Here is a 14,732-nt window from a genome sequence, read left to right as displayed (position 1 = left end):
TATTTATTTTTGAGAAAAAGAGAGACAGAGTGCGATGGGGGAAGGGGTGGAGAGAGAGGGAGGCACAATCCGAAGCAGGATCCAGGCTATGAGCTGTCAGCACAGCTTGAACTCACGAAGTGAGATCATGACCTGAGCGGAAGTCGGACACTTAACTGACTGGGCCACCCAGGGGTCCCTTGGTAAATTATTCTTAAAAAGCCAGAAGGGCACATAGCCCTCAGCTCCTTATTTTTATAGGCTGCATGGGTGCTTCGGTACAATCTGTACTTTGAAAAAGTTGATCTGCATAGCAGTTAGCACCATGCTCAGCCTCTGCAATGGTTCTAGCCTGATCACTTGTAATATTACTTTTGGGGGTTAAACGATAATTTAAGAATATCTTATAAGGTCATGACAAAAGGAGATTTTTCCATATCTCCCCCAATTACTTACCCTGTTGGGCAACAAATAATATTAATTGAGTGCCCACTGGTTGTTGGATTCAGAATTAAATATTACATTCCAGGAGACAGGGTGTGGATTGAGTCGACTCTAAATGGGTAAAGACCACCATTTGCCTTGTGGAGAGTGGGAAAGATACACCATGCTACACCAAGGACAATAAATATTTGTGTATAGGTGGATTTTTCCATTATGGATTTTTAATGAGCACCTATTGTGTGCATGGCTCTAAGCTAGATGCTGTTGAAGGTAAAATAGTGAATGGTTTTACAGTGGTTTTGCATTACAAATGAACCATGCTCTCCTTAAACTTTTCTTTTCATAAATACATACAATTTTAATGAAGACTACTTGAGGAAGTCCGCATGTTACTCAGTGAGACAACTCAAGTGTCATGGGAGTTCAAAGTCATGAAATACTGTTTTGCAACCTTTGTAGGGAGCCTGGTGGAGGGGAAAGAACATGAACTTTGGGATTAAATTTTTCCCCTGAATTGAGGCTCCATGTCTTACAATGATCATGAGGCCCATGAGCAGCATGAGCAAATCAGCCAACTTCTCTGGAACTCAGTGCTATTCTACCCACGCCAGTTGTAAGCATCAGATGGGAGAGCATACTTGGCAAGTAGCAGGTGCTTGATGCAAGCAAGGGCTTTTTCATCTTCCTTTCTCTTCTAGCTAGGTTCATCAAAAAAACTTCCTACAGGAAGTATCATCTAATGTGGATCCAAATAGAACTGTGTTGATTTTTTTTTTTTACATTGTGCTCTTCTAAAAGCTTATGATGACATAGACAAAGTTACAGATCAAGATAAGATACATAAGAATAGAATGATAGAGATGATATAAAAGATTACATAAAGAAAGATATTTACAAGTCTTAATGATAGGATAGAAGGTAGTCACTTTTGTCTTAGGGCTTTTGACCTCAAAGGGAATGTGGTGTGGAATTTTGTTACATAGTTTATAATAGTGACATGAGAAAGGATACAAATGTATCATTAGAGATTGCTTTTCCCTTGGCGACATTTTATATCTTAGTCCTTTGTATTTACATCCTACAAATGTTTTTCCCACTTGCCTTTTTATAGTGGTCCTACTTTTGGAAGCCACCAACTTTTCTGTCTCCTTTGAAAATTGTCTGTGTCCCTTACTTTTTCTAGCTTTCTGCATATATCACCTTTATTCATTCCTGGCAACTTATTTCTTACTTAAAAAATGCATCTTTTGCCCCTCATTCAGACACTTCCTTCAACTGAGAGTCCCATCTGTCCCTTCTTTCTCAGGAAATGGACTCTAAAATTCCTCCTTAACTTCTCTTGCAACCAGGCTTCTGTCTCCACTTGAAATGATACTCATTTAACTCATGACTTTTTCTGATCTGAATCCAGTGGTTCCTGTCCATTCTAATCCCACTCCCATGTTCTTGAGCATTTATTTGATACAGTTGACCATGTTCTACTTAAAACTCCCTTGCTTTTTAAAAAAGTTTTACTTTAGTTTGATAAGAATACTTAACATAAGATTTGCCCTCTTAAGAAATTTTTAAGTGAATATAGTTACAGTGTTGCACAATAGATCTCTAGAGTTTATTCATCTTGCTTGACTGAAATGTTACACCTGTTGATTAGCAACTCTCCATTTCCCCTTTACCCCAGCCCCTAGCAACAACCAATTCACTTGGATACTGTGATGTTGACTATTTTAGATCCCTCACATAGGTGGAATCCTGAATCAATTGTCTGTCTATGACTGGTTTATTTCACTTAGCATATCCTCAGGGTTCATTCATGTTGTTGCATATTGCAAAATTTCTTTTCTTTTAAAAGGCCTAATAGTATTCCATTGTATGCCTACACCATGCTCTCCTTGTGCATCCATGTATCAGTGGACATTTAGGCTGTTTCCACATCTTGGCTATTGAGAATAGTGCTATAGTGAACACAGGAAGGCAGATGTCTCTTTAATACCCTGATTTCGGTTCTTTTGGACAAATACCTAAGAGTGAGATTGCTGGATCATATGGTAGTTTTATTTTTAATTTCTTGAAGGACTACCTTTCCACAGTGGCTGCACCATTTTGCATTCTCACCAACAGTGTGGACTTGCCCACATTTTCCAAAATACTTGTTGCCTTTTGTTTACTTGATAATAGCCATCCGGATAGGTGTGAAGTGATATCTCATTGTGATTTTTATTTGCATTTCCTGAACCTTTTTTTTATACACCAGCCAGCTGGCCTTTTGTGTATTTTCTCTGCAGAGACTCTACTCAAATCCTTAGCCCATTTTTAAGTCCGGTTAGTAGTTGTTTTTGTTTTGCTTTGCTACTAAGTTGTAGGAGTTTTCTTTTCTATTTTGGAGATTAGCCCATTCTCAGATACATGGTTCACAACTGTTTTCCCACATCCCATTGGTCACAGTTTCACCCTCACCCTCTTACTTGTTATCCTTTGCTGGGCAGAAGCTTTAGTTTGATATAGTTTCACTTGCTCTCTGCTTTTGTTGCCTGTGCTTTTGAAAAGAGGGCCTTTTCCTAGTAATCCAGGGACCATTATGTTTCCTTTCATTTGCTTCTTCCCTTTACTTAGCCAGATTTTTATCTTTAGTTCTCTAGGTGTTTGCAGCCCCTCTGTGATTTCCAGTTCAGTTACCTTTTGTTATTCTTAGAGATGCATCTTTGGAGCAGATCTCTTTCTTAATGTTTCATGCACCCAACTACTTTTTGGACTTGGTTCCCAATACATCCCATGAGTAGCTCAAATTTAACATTTCCAAAATTCGATTCATTGTCTTCTCTACCAGACTTGAGTTTTCTTCTGCATGCGATCGCTTGGGGCCAGATTCCCTTGGTTAGAGTAACCCACGAGTCCTTGGGAACCACGTTCCTCACCTTCTACATTCTCATCCATCTTCTTCTTTCAAAAGTGTCTTAAATCCACCCTCCTCCCGCCCCCAGTTCTCATTACACTTACTGAGCTCTAGACTATTTTTTTGTCTGTAATTTTGCAAAATTTTGCAAAACCTTATAATTGCCTCTATTCTGTCCCTGCTCTGTCTTTCTCTAATCTCATGTATCAGTACGTTTTATAAGACACAAATCTGACTTTCTTAAAAACTCCTGATAAGAAATCAGGTAATAAGCAGTGAGTTATTACCCATATTCTATGTCATGGCTTGAAATGTTATTCAGTATCAGACACGAAGTTCCCTTTCTTTTCCTTTCTTTCATACAATATATTGCTCTTTCCTCTACTGGACCTTCTGTGTCCACCCTGCATAGTCTTGTTTATTCTGTATGTTGAAGCTCTTTTGTGCATCTTATCAGATTCTCTCAGATAGAGTGGGACACCTCTACTTCTATTATGATTGCTGCTTTACATTGTGTTTATATTTGCTTACACCCCCGCCCCCCTGCAAGGAAACAGTTAAATTCTTTAAATGAATAATTTACTACTATAATCCAACATCTTTTTTTTTGCTTGACACACTCAAGAAAGCATAGGATATCAGTTCTTACACACGGCTCATTCAGCTTCTTCACTTCACTTTTACTTACAAAAATGAGGCTAAGACATTAAGTGATTTGCCCAATTAGTTATTGGCTGATGGAAGTTAAAACTTACTTTTCTCCATGGATCAAAACTTGAGTGAGTATAATCCCACTACATCATTAATACTTTTTTCCTTGCTCTCCTCCCCTGCACCTGATAAATAAGATAATTAATAGTGGTACAATGCCTTGTGAAAAAATGAACTTTGGCCTTGTCTATGCTTGGTCTATGTGTTTACGAGCATGCACTACCACACAGAGAAAGACATGAGAAGTCTTTGTGCTGAGACCCTTTAACTGGACTGAGTCTGGGCCTCCTGGCACTCACAGTGGTGCCACAGTTGAGTCCCTGAGGGCGGTTGTAACAGCTATAGCTGCTGGGACCTGGTGCGGTGGGTGGGGGCTGAGCAGATGATGGAGGCAAGTCTTGAGTGACCGTTGCCTGAGTGGGAATGAGCTTGGGGCAAGATATCAGCTGAGAGTTTCCGAGACTGTGGGTGCTGCTGAAAGATGGGGTGTCCTCTGTGACAAGTAATCACACCTGCTATCGCATCCCCATCTTGTCTCAAGGGTCACGTGCTGTGCACTTGTACAGGTCAGGAACCCACTCGGTACACAAAGTCACAGGTGTAATGTAAACACAATGAATGCTTTCCTTTCACAAAACTCTGAGAGGAAGGACTAGCTGTGAGAGAAATGATAGTCAGCCTAACTTGTGTTTTTCCTAGCTTTATAACTATATGTGTAGATCCTGTGGTATCTGAAATGATACACAGTAACATAGACTCCTAGTGAAATTTCCATATATTGGTGTGGACACTGAATTTATTGTGCATTTAGTTCCAGAAAAGCTTTAAGAGGCCTTGCACTTAATAGGTTGCAATTTGTTAAATTTTAAAAGACACTGGTATAGCAAATTTTCTTTCGTTGTTAAATATCTGGATTCCTTCCTACAGTGAGGGTGAGGGTCTTCCTTGTGAAAGAAGAGTCGGTCTTAACTGGCCTAGGTTAGGCTGGGACTGTACCCACAGCCATAGGCAGTTGTTTTTGGTCATTACTCAAGTATCTCGGGTTCTTTTAACAATGACTGCCTGCATCTAAAGTTTCCTCTCCATTTAAATTCTTGTCCCTCTTCATATTTACAAGGTCTGGGTTTTTTTTTGCAGCATATGGCTACAATTTAATAATGCAAAGCATTCCCCTCCTCACAGCTGGAAAGCTGGGGTTGTTCTGTATCACAGAGAGAGTGGACTTGCTCCAGGCCAGTTAAAATCCTTGAACTCGCAGAAGCTAGGCTTGCTGGATGTATTGTCCGGTACAAAGGCACCCAGGGGATATCCGCTTGCATATTAGAGCATCATGCTTGGAAAGAGGGATCGATTCTATGGTGATATACTGCAGGCAGAATAATAAAACTAAGGAACGAGACAGACATATATCTCCCTAAATTTTAATCCGTTTCTACCTTACAGAAGAAGAATGTGATTTAAAGTTATTAGGCAAAAGTCCTACTCAAGTTTCATTTCTTTTTCTGTAACTGTAAAAGAATATCAAGGTTTAGCGTAATTTAGGCAAGTACGTTTATATGGTAATTTGAATCTTGTTGGCTTTTGCATAATGTCATTGACGTTAGAAGAATTGAAACTACAAATGAGGTTTTGGTTTTCAGCGTTGTTATAAATCTTTTTGGGTCTTTTGACTTGTATGCTGCACTTCTGGGACCATGCACTCTTTCATTTTATTTTACATAATAGAACTAGGAGCATACTCTTCTTTGCCCAAGAAATATTCTTAATTCTTGAACCCAATAAAGCTATTTCCCTTCCCTCTCAATCCCAATTCTATCCCTTGAGCATATTCATGTCCCCAGGGCATTCAAGAGGAAGAACATAGAAAGACCACTTGACTTGCAGATTTGATCTTATCATCATTAAAATCATTACATGCACTTGTTAATGACCTGAAACAGGGAGGGGCATGATGGGTGTCCTCCTCCTCCCATATATCCTATGGTTTTATGTATAGGAAATGTCTGGAAAAGGCAAATCCATAAAGAGAGAAAGTAGATGAGTGGTTGCAAGGGCTTGGAGTTGTGGTGGGAAACAGGTATGTATGTACCACTAATGAGTATGGCGTTTCTTTTTAAGGTGATGAAGATGTTCTGGAATTAGATAGTGGTGATGGTTGTACAGCTCTCGGAATATACCCCAAACCACTGAATTTTACACTTTAAAAGTGTATGTGAATTGTATCTCAAATAAAATGTAGTTTTTGTGTGTTTGTTTGAAGTGTTTATGAGCCATTGGGAGAAAAGGGCTTGGAACTCGGGGCGAGGATAGATATTTGGGGCCTCTTAACCAGGGAGGGAGTCAGAGACCTGGGAGGATCAAGGAAGAGGCTCCAGGGAGCCCTGGCACAGGCATAGGTGTTGTACAGGTGCGCTGCTCTGGGCTGCATTATATCTTGGTGAGGTCCCTAAGTCTGATAAAGTTAAGAGGCCACTGGCAGGTATGGATGACAAGTGACACGATGTCTTGTAAGATACTGGCTCCCTTGTTTATTTTGTGGCACTTTTTTTTTAATGTGGGGATTTTTAGTTTCAAAATTTGGTGTTTTGGATTGCAATCATTTCCTGACTTGAACTACTTTCTGAGAGAACAATGCTGCTTTCTCAGTCAGTAAGCAAGGAATAGAAGATGATCGTCTTCATCAGGACATAATAGAGCATTCTGCTGTCTAATACTTAATATGTCCTAGCTGATATCCAGAAATAACCCACATAAATTACTACTTTGCATAATGCTGACAGGTAAAGAAACAATTATCTATGAGTTTTTGAGAGAACATGTAGAAAAATGAGCAAAGGGATTAGGAAAGGCCATTGGTGGGTTTACTCTTACAGCAGATGAGGACGGCAAATATTTTAAAAAGAAGATAGTTGGTACAGAATCGTAATACATTATGATTCTCTTAAATATATTTACACTCTGTCCTTTATTTATAACACTAGTTTTTAGTAACTAGAGTTACTAGATTATTATAATAATTTTCCTAATCTCTGTAGCTCATATTTTTGCCTTAGGTCTTAATCCCTGTGAAAATCCACTAGACACCCATGGTGACTTCTGTAATCTGCAAATCTAATTATTTTATTCCCTTACTTACAAGTTTCAAAACTTTCCACTATAGGCTAAGCCTGATCATTAGCATGGCATCTAATACAGCCCTTTGTGATATGGTCTCTAGTTTTCCTTTCACTGCACACATGGATCTTGCATTTAGCTTTAGCCTTAACCCTGTGCCTCTCCATTGTGTCTCTGCCCATGTTGTTTTTCTGCCTAGAATGTCTGTTTTTCCTGACACCTCGTCAGTGAGACTTCTCCAGGCCCTCTCTTTAGTACAGTTTACAATAATAACATTTACTGCATTTTTACCACTATTTCGTTATCTGTTCCCCTTAGTAGATTCTGGACACCTTCAGGTGAGGATTGGATTCTTCCATTTGTAAATTTAACATCTAAGACAAATACCTGGCCGGAGACAGTGTTTGGCAATGTTCAAAATTTATGAGATGGAGGATTAGACCAGTAGTAGGCTAAATAAATTGTAACCTGTTTGTGCAGTTTGACCATCCCCTTCCTTAGAACTTGACCTAAGCCAGGAAAAGCATGATGTTTCATAGAATCAGTTACAGCAGGCCTTTTCTGCCTTGTTGGTACACTACAACTTAGACATTACTTTTTGGGGGATATTATGAACTTCCTAACTTTGTGTAGCATAGTCTGATGAATTTTGTAGGGAAGTATCAGCCTGAGAAATGTAATGCTAGGATATAATTACTTATTTAGACTACCAGTCTCAGATGGATTAAAGTTTTCTTCTCCCAATCTGATGAATTGTGAAGAAGGCATTTTTGCTGTTTTTATACTTTTGTTTAGTGAGTGTACTTTAATGTTGTTAGAGTTTATATGATCATGAATGAAGGAACAGGTAAGATATCTTTCTAGAAGTTGCCAAAAAAAATACAGGACTCATTAAATGAATGTTTCAGATTCATTTGTGATTCTTCCTTCTTATGATGTGGAAATCTTATTACCTTTAAAAATTTGGAGACCACTGTATATAGATCGCTTGCTCAAAAAGGTCATTTTTCTCTTTATTGAGGTGTAGCTGATATACAATATATTGTATAGCTAGCTATAGTGTGTATACCTAAGCGCGCGCACGCACACACACACAGATATATAGAGGGAAAGATGATGAGCATTTTCATCAATCTCAAAAGTTTCCAATGACCACTTTAAAATCCATTCCTTTATAGGGGCACCTGGGTGGCTCAGTCAGTTAAGCATCTGACTTCGGCTCATGCCATGATCTCACGGTTTATAAATCAAGCCCTGTGTCAGGCTCTGAGCCTGCTTCAGATTCTGTGTCTCCCTCTCTCTCTCTGCACCTCCCCCACTGGCACCCTGCTTCTCTCTCTCTTAAACGTTAAAAAAATATTTTTTTAAATCCATCCATTTCTGTATCCCTATCCTCAGATGACCTCTGATCTGCCGTCACTGTAGATTAGTTTACATTTCTAGAATTTTATATAAATGGTATCATACAGCATTTATCCTTTTGTATCTAGCTTCTTTAATCTAGCATGAAAACTGTGATTTATCCATGTGATTACATTTATCAATAGTTTATTAGCTTTTATTGCTGACTAGTATGCCATCATATTGATATACCACATATGGTGTGAGGTAAGCGCTGATATCTTTTTTAAAAATATATGGATATCTAGTTAATCCATACCATTTGTTTAAAAGATATTTTTTTATTCCTCCACTGAGTTGCATAGCTACTTCTCAAATAGCAGCAACACATACCTAGGTGTATATTTCTGGTCCATCTCATTGGTCAGTGTCTTATCTTGTGCCAGCATCAAAGTATTTTATTGTCTCTAAGTTTGTGATAAGTCTTTATAATACTTTTTTTAAAGTTAATTTTTAGATCCTGTGTATTTTCATATAAATAGGATCAGCTTGCCAAGTTCTACAAAAGAATTTTCAACAAAACAAAAGGAAACAAGAAAACCCTACTAGAATTTTAATTGAGAATGGTGAGATTTAAAGCTAGACCTTCTGGCACCCAGCAAAATGACCATCATTGGCTATCTGATACAAAGTCCACATGACTTGCTTAACTTCTGATCCAGTTTCTCCTAGTTCTTCACTAAAATTTCCATTAGGATATATAAAAATTTAACTTTTTTAAAGCACACTAAAACTGAGTTGAAAGGATAAACCTTTAGCTAGAAGCTTAGAGGCTCATCTCATAATTACATGAACTGTAGAGTTAGACTGAATTTAAAAATTGGTGGTTTTCCTATCTTCTATCTCACAAAAGATAGCAGTGTGGGTTCCTTGAGAAATTATGGACATTTAAATTTGATTCTCCCCTACTCTCATCCCCTAGGTTCAGAGATTTTTCTTTATTAACTTACAAAGCTATAAACCCAGAGAACAACAGGGTGGGGAGATATGGGATAAAGAGAGAGTGAAGAGTAAGAGTGTGGGAAGGCATATAGCAGTCTACTTCCATTTCTTGATATAAATCCTTAAAAAAATTTCTCTACTCTGGGCCAGATTCTAACTCCTTTGTACCATAGAGAAGACCCTTTGTAACTCAGTCTCATTTGTCATAGAGCCACACATTATAGAAAGTGAGAGTTTTCAGGTACTACCTGGTAGGATCATATGCAGCTAGATGATGGAATGAGAAGAGGCCAGCAACCACGGGGAATTGGTGAGGAGCTGTGCTTATCAACTTTGACCACCAGTCGTTAGTACTGCAATACTGAAGCATTTATGGAAACCTAAGCACTTTTTATGCACTTTCTTATTTAATCTTCACCTCACATCTCCAAATTTAGGATTATTATTATTATTCCCATTTTACAAGTGGGAACGGAGGGGGTAGAGAGTTTAAGATTTATTCAAAGCCATTAATAAAAAAGGAGCAAATCTGGAAAATGAACTGAGATAGAGTTCACAGTGCTTAGCATACCATCTTGTTTATAATAAACACTCAATAAATGATAGCAGCTATTATATTATCATCATCATTATTGCTATTATTATTTATTTATATTAAAGTTAGGTCATTTACTCAAATTTTATTGCTAGTAAATAATAAGACAGGGATTCAGATCCAATTATGTCAAATCTAGAGCCCTCAATCCCACCCTCACCCTGTATTGAAATCTGTACTTATCATAGCCAAGGGAAAACCAAATACTTTTCTGAGGCACTAATTGTCTACAGACTACTCTCTAAGTAAAAGAAAACCAGTCACAAGAATATGCCCTTGGTGAGAACATGGGGAAAGGTATATCATGAAGAAGAACATGTCTTTGAAAATGAAGCACTGGAAGAGAATCTCAAGGAAAATAATTTGTTTACTTAGATGAAAGGACTTACATAGGAAAATGAACAGATAAAAAGCAGCTTCAGTGAAGAGAGCAGAAATAGCAAGAAAACTAAAGTTGTTTTCATAAAATTAAAGTCTGCATTATAGGAAATAAACAAAATTGATATTGTGGAAATAATTACTGATATAGAGGACAGACTCGAGATAATTGCTCCAGAACCAAAAGAAAAGAACCAGAAGAAAAGAACAGAGAAGTTAAAATAATGACAAGAAAGTTTATGGTGGGAGAATAGAAAATTGAGTATTAACTTAGGTGCTCTTGGTGAGAAACCAGAGCATTTAGGAGAGAAATAAAACCAAAGAGAAATTAAGAAAATTTTAATGAGCTAAAAATGACCTAAACATTTAGATCAAAAGGACTAACTATATCTAGCCAAAAGTAATAGTATCTAAATAAATCTTATGAAATTTTTCTATTTTGTGGATGAAAAAGAGAATCTTATAATCATCCTGGAGGAAAAATAAGTTACCTGTACTTTTTTCCCCGTTTTTGGTCAACATTAAATAACAAAAGACTGAGGGAAAACTTAGAATTATGATGTAACTTCTTTTTTTATTAGAGAGAGAAAGAGAGAGAGAATCCCAAGCAGGCTCCAAGCTCAGCATGGAACCCAGTGTAGGGCTCGATCCCACAACCCTGGGATCATGTCTCGAACTGAAATCAAGACTCTGACATCAACTGACTAAGCCACCTAGGCACCTCATGATGAAACTGTTTTTATGTTTAAGGAGTTTTATATGTGATTAAAGGCAATAGAAATATATTCTTTATTATTTTTCACCTCACAAAGTACAGTCTTTTAGTTTCTTTGTAGAAATTTTACTTGAAAACCTATAACCATTGGGGCGCCTGGGTGGCTCAGTCGGTTAGGCCTCCGACTTCGGCTCAGGTCATGATCTCTCAGTTTGTGGGTTTGAGCCCCGGGCCCCACATTGGGCTCTGTGCTAATAGCTAGCTCAGAGCCTGGAGCCTGCTCCAGATTCTTTGTCTCCCTCCCTCTCTGATCCTCCCTGCTTACGCTGCCTCTCTCTCTTTCTCTCAGAAATAAATTAAAAAAAAAAAAGAAAGAAAACCTATACCCATTGATGAAGTAATACACCAAAATAATAATTTTTTTTGAACAAGAAATTTCTCAGATATATACCTATAGATATAAATATAGCTATAGATGTAGACTAATACTTGGAATAGTAATTGAACAGAGTTATATCTAAGTAATTATTATTCTGAATAAGATTACAGACATAATTGCCAATGTAAAAATGTAATTCTTGAATATTTATAAATGAGAATTTAGTAATAATTATTTGAGTCCCAAATTCCAGATTAATTTTTTTTAATTATGGTAAAATACACATAAAATTAAATTTACCATCTTAATCATTTATAAAGGTACAGATTACTAGTGTTAAATTTATCTGTATTGTCACACAGCCAATCTCCAGAACTTTCTCCTCTTGCAAAACTGAAACTTTGTACCCCTCAAATAACAACTCTCCACTCCCCCTTCCCCAGCCTTTGTGATCCACCATTCTACTTTGTTTCTATGAGTTTAACTTCTCTAGATACCTCACCTAAGTGAAATCATAGAGTATCTGATTTTTTGACTGATTTATTCACAGATTAAGGGTTTGAGGGGGTTGAATCTGAATGGCAGACTCATTTTCTTCTTTTAGCACAACTTGTGTTTTGTTAAACTGTCTATTAATTGCTTATTTTCTCTGTTTTTACTTAGATTTGTTATTAGGAAAGCTTGTTTTCCTTTTCCTGTTGCTGTCAATTGCATTTTCAGTGTCAGTTGATAAGGCCATGTGTTTTTCCTTTTTTCCTTTATCTATCATATTGATAGATTTTGTAAAAGTGAACCACACTCATGCATGTAATAAAACCCTAACGATAATGATGCCTTGTTTTTGGAAAACATTACTATATTCAATTGAGTATATGAATTTGAATATATTCCATTTTCTTTTTAGGGCCTTTGAAGTTGCATTTATGTGTGTCATTGGTTTTTGGTTGCTTTGTTTTCTTCCTTTGGGTTGCTGAGAGATGATGCACATTTAGTTATTTAAATTTTGTTGGCCTAATAAAGGCTCATGAGAGAGCTTTCTTCGTAAGGAAACTTGTCACCATTTGCTAAAACCTGGGAGAGTATAAATATCATTGGAATTTAAGGACTATGGAAAAGATAAAATCCATCTCTACACCCTTCTATATCTGGTGCCATTTTAAAGATGGTTTCTAAACCACCTTTTAAGACTTTTCTAGATTTTTCCAATTTTAAAGTGCATATGTATCACCTGTGGTCTTGTTAAGCTGCAGATGCTGATTCTGAGGGTCTGGGGTTGACCATGAACTTCTGTGTGCCTACCAGGCTCCCCAGTAATGCCAGAGCTGTTGGTCTTGGGACCACACTTTGAATTGCAGTAACCACTGCTAAGCCAGTGGTTCCCAGACATTGCTGCCCATCACCAGCAGAACTTTTAGAGCATCCTCATGTCTAGGACACATCCATACCAATCAAATCAGAATAGCTGAGGGTGGAAGCCAAGCATAAGTTGTTTTTGAAGAACCCCAGGTGGTCCCAATGATCAGCAAATTTTGGGAACCACTGCACTAGGGGTAACTGGTCTATTCAGGTTTCCACTTTGCTCAATTTTGGTTACTTTTATTTTAGTAAGGAATTGCCCATTTAAGTTTTCAAAGCTATGGTAAGTAAGTTGTGTGTGTTATTCTCTCATAATTTTTTCAATGTATTTGGTTTCTATGGTTATGTTTCCTTTCTATTCTTGTATGGTTTTGCTTTTACTTCTTTCTCTTAATGAGGCTTGCAAATGATTTTTCTATTTTGCAGCTCTTCTCAGAAAATCATCTTCCTTTTTATTCTTTTGGTTTAAATTTTTCCCTTTTTGTAATTTATTAATGTCAGCTTTTATCTTTAATTCCCTTTTTAACTTGTCTTGGGTTGTTTTGCTATTCTTTCGATCTTATGGTAAAGTGATTTTTCCTTTTGTCCTTTCCATTGCTTTCTATGGTTTATCATTTTTTCTTTTGCTGTTCTGTTTGATCCATAGCTTATTATCTTCATTTTCAGGTAGTTCAGAAAATTTGATCACTTTTTATTTTTTCCTTTTAATCTATTTACCAAAGATGAAACAGTATAGCAATTTTTTCCTTGGTCAATGACATGATCAACTTTTATAAAATGCGTATGGACGTAGTAACAAAGTACAGTTTATATTGAATGATTTGAAGATAGTCATTGCCTACCAGTCGTGTTCAGTTCAAAATTCTCACTCTAATTGTATTTTTATCAAGTTTCTGGTATTTTAATAGTTTATGTTTTATGCATTTCCCCTCAATATTGTTTGGTGCATGTGTGGTGTATAATTAATCTTCTTTATTATGTATGCCTTGCATCCGTTCATAATATTCTTTATCTTATTTATTGTAATTTATCTTAAATTCTGTCTTAACCACTGCCTAATGACACTGCTTATTTTTGGTTTGAATTTGCCTGATTTCTCCTTGCATCCCATTTGACTTTCAATTTTTTGTTCTTGTTATAATTTTGTCTTAAATGTGTTCCTTAAAAACAGCTGACTTTTATTTGCTTCAGTTACTTTAATGCTCTTTATGGGATGATTCTCTCTACTTACCTTTGTTGTAAGGGTCGATACACTTATTTTATTTCTTCTAGTTTTCTTTATATTACTTATTTTTTCATCTTACGTCCTTAGTTTTGTTGTCTTGATAAGTTACTGTTCACTGTCTTTTTCTTTCTCTTTGTTAATTTGGAAGCTCCACCTTCCCTTTCCCTGCTCTTGAAATGAAATACCTGTCTTTATTATACTTTGAAAATGAATACAGTTTTCGTATTGACTCATAGGTAGTATGATTACCATCTGGATTTTAGAAAAGACAAACGTCAGGGGTAGAAAAGTTGCTTAACTTGCCTTAGCTTTACATAGTAAGTGGTAGAGCTGATCTTTTAGTATAGTTTAATATAATTTAACAATTATATTAATTGCAGTACATTTTACAATAATTAATTAAGATTATCATAAAATATAGTTTCAATTTAATTTAATTTGACTTACTATTGCTATAAAAATACACATAGTCCGCTTAGGAAACCATGAAATATTTGTGCTAATAAACTTTAAAATATAAAAGAATAGATGATTTGCTTGGAAGATATATAATACAGTTGCCTCAAGACCAGAAAACAAGAGTAGAGCAAATTCATGAAAGAC

At 36.6% G+C, this 14,732-nt stretch overlaps 1 protein-coding gene across 7 annotated transcripts in view; it reads left to right on the top strand.

The window, feature by feature from the left end:
* Nucleotides 1-14,732, top strand: part of NFIB (nuclear factor I B) — a 228,958-nt gene that overhangs the window by 141,698 nt on the left and 72,528 nt on the right. The gene's annotated exons all lie outside the window — the stretch shown is intronic.

The sequence above is a fragment of the Crocuta crocuta genome, unplaced genomic scaffold, assembly GCF_008692635.1.
Source record: "Crocuta crocuta isolate KB4526 unplaced genomic scaffold, BGI_CrCroc_1.0 scaffold687, whole genome shotgun sequence".
NCBI lineage: Eukaryota > Metazoa > Chordata > Mammalia > Carnivora > Hyaenidae > Crocuta > Crocuta crocuta.
The sequence above is the reverse complement of the archived record's forward strand: the minus strand, read 5'-3'. Positions and strand labels throughout refer to the sequence as shown.